This window comes from Stomoxys calcitrans, chromosome 5 (assembly GCF_963082655.1).
Source record: "Stomoxys calcitrans chromosome 5, idStoCalc2.1, whole genome shotgun sequence".
NCBI classification, from domain to species: Eukaryota; Metazoa; Arthropoda; class Insecta; order Diptera; family Muscidae; genus Stomoxys; species Stomoxys calcitrans.
Genome location: NC_081556.1, coordinates 92,641,931 through 92,644,720, shown reverse-complemented (window position 1 = coordinate 92,644,720; position 2,790 = coordinate 92,641,931). Strand labels below are relative to the sequence as shown.

The 2,790-nt window shown below is 38.9% G+C and overlaps 1 long non-coding RNA gene across 1 annotated transcript; it reads right to left on the bottom strand.

The window, feature by feature from the left end:
- Positions 1-730: 730 nt before the first annotated feature.
- On the bottom strand, positions 731-1,301 carry LOC131998092 (uncharacterized). Its single transcript, XR_009398546.1, has 2 exons — positions 1,176-1,301; positions 731-1,118 (listed from the first exon to the last, which is right to left on the bottom strand). It is a non-coding gene; the product is annotated as an uncharacterized LOC131998092 (long non-coding RNA).
- Positions 1,302-2,790: the final 1,489 nt, after the last annotated feature.

Sequence of the window (2,790 nt, the reverse complement as noted above, 5' to 3'; positions counted from 1 at the left end):
GTTCCTTGACGACTGCCACAGTATCTGAGGAGTTTGCTCGAAATGTTCTTGCGATTTTGAGAAACATTCTAATAAGAGCTCATTTGTTAACCGAATCTCTCGAAAGGATTTCTTTATGACTATCAACATTATTGGTGAATTTCATAGAAATCGGCCCACATTTTGATATAGCTCCCATATATGTATATCGCCTGATTTTCACTTCTAGAGCCACTGCAAGCGCATTTTTTGACCAACGACATCTACCATATTTTCTGAGAAGATTGCTCGAAATCAGTTTAGAATTAGATATATCTTCCATATATATAGTCGCCAGAGTTTGGGTAATTTGCAATAATGTTCTCATTTATGAACCGTAGTTAGTACAGTGTGAACATATTCGCTCGAAATTTAATACGGATTGTTTTATAACCCGTCTGAAAACATACACCGAGGTCCATCAAAATTAGTTCAGTATTAGATAAAGCTCCCACTTTGTACCTATATGGTAGGTGTAGGGTATTATAAAGTCGGCACAGCCCGACTTTTGCCTCTCCTTACTGGTTAGTTTTTAGAGCGCACAACAAACCGATTATTGGCTTGGGTGTATGTCCATAGTGGCATGGGGTGGATTGATATCTGCACTTTCTTTTCAACCTAACCTGCACACCCAATGTGGTGTAGGGCATCGAAAGGTCGACTTCGCCCAACCATAGCCCGTCCTTACTTGTCAGCCTTAAGACGAAGCCTATTGTAAGAAATCGGTTCAGATTTATATTTGTATAGCTCATGATTTTTAATAATATTGCAATAATGTCATCATTTGTTAACCGGTTCTCACGAAATTCGTTCACACGGTTATTGCTAAATTTTATATAAATCGGTTCCTATGTAAGTAGGTGTAGCACTCATAACGTGTTCTCCGGATTTGTGGTAATATTGTGTCATTTTGGCCAGGTTTTTTTTTGAAAATTGCAATTTTACTTTTGATTTGTTGAAGTATCCCCAGATTTATTCTCCTTGGATTCTGTTAATTTATCGATTAATTCCTGAGCCCTTTCCATTTTATCCTCCAACTGTTGCTGCGTTCTTTCTAAACGTTCCAATTTGCGACGCATTCTCAGTAGTTCTTCTCGTTCCTACAAGAGAATCATGGGAAAATGTATTAGATCCATCACCTGAAGGAAGCCTCACACCTTTTTGCGAAAATATATATTCTCTTCGGCTCGTCCTTTCTCTAAGAGACCAGAAGGATCATGGCTACAATGAAATAGGACTAATAAGGACTTCTAGTGCCTCCATGCAGCTAGTACTTACGGCACATCATGATAACGATTGTAAGGAATACGCATTAAACGATGTAGAGGAAATAGAGATTTAATCATTTTTGTTTCTAGTTTTGAAAGGAGAACATATGAAATGATTTGTAACGCAGAGAAGCCTTTTTTTATGAAAATTTAAATTTGAATGCAATGATATTGAAGTATGTTAAAATCGAGACTAGGGATCTTTAGATCCATTCAGATGGGGCATTAGAAGAACACCCTTAGGAGGTGCAGTGTCTCCACCAAGGCTGCGGAGTCGTACTCGGAGTCTTGGAGTCGGACTACAGACATGATATTAAACAAGCAAAAAGGCGTTAAGTTCGTCCGGGCCGAACTTTGGATACCCACCACCTCGGGTATATATGTAAAACAGCTTTCGTATAAAATCCGATGAAAAATGCATACCTTATGCCATATAGCAGCTATATCGAAATTTGTTCCGATTTGGACCAAATACTTATAAGTACAAGTCATTGTTGAATTGTGCTTAACAAAATATTGGTATTTTTAGTAGCTATATCTAAAAATAAACCGTTCTGAACCATAAACGACACGGATGTCGTAAAGCCTCACATAAGTCACTGTGTCAAATTTTAGTGAAATCGGATTATAAATGCGCCTCTTATGGGTACCAAGACTTTAAATCGAGATATTGGTCTATATGACAGCTATATGCTAATTTTGACCGATCTGAGCCAAATAGACAAGGATGTCAAAGGGCCTAACACAACTCATTGTCCCAAATTTCGGGGAAATTGGATAATAAATGCGTCTTTAATGGGCTCAAAACCTTAAATTGAGAGATCGGTCTATATGGCAGCTATATCCAAATCTGGACCGATCTGGGCCAAATTGCAGAAGGATGTCGATTGGCCTAACACAACTCACTGTCCCAAATTTCGGCAAAATTGGATAATAAATGTGGCTTTTATGGACCTAAGACCCTAAATAAAGGGATCGGTCTATATGGCAGCTATATCCAAATCTGGACCGATCTGTGCCATATTGCAGAAGTATATCAAGGGGCCTAACACAACTCACTGTCCCAAATTTCAGCAAAATTGGACAATAAATGTGGCTTTTATGGGCCTAAGACCCTAAATCGGGGGATCGGCCTATATAGCAGCTATATCCAAATGTGGACCGATCTAGGCCAAATTAAAGAAGGATGTCGACTGGACTTACACAACTCACTGTCCCAAATTTCAGCAAAATCGGATAATTAATGTGGCTTTGATGGGCACAAAACCTTAAATCGAAAGATCGGTCTTTATAGCAGCTATATCCAAATCTGTACCGATCTGAGCCAAATTGCAGAAGGATGTCGAAGGACCTAACACAACTCACTGTCCCAAATTTCGGCGAAATCGGATAATAAATGCGTCTTTTATGGGCCCAAAACCCTTATATAGAGAGATCGGTCTATATGGCAGCTATATTCAAATCTGGACCAATCTGAGCCAAATTGCAAAATTATGTCGAAGGG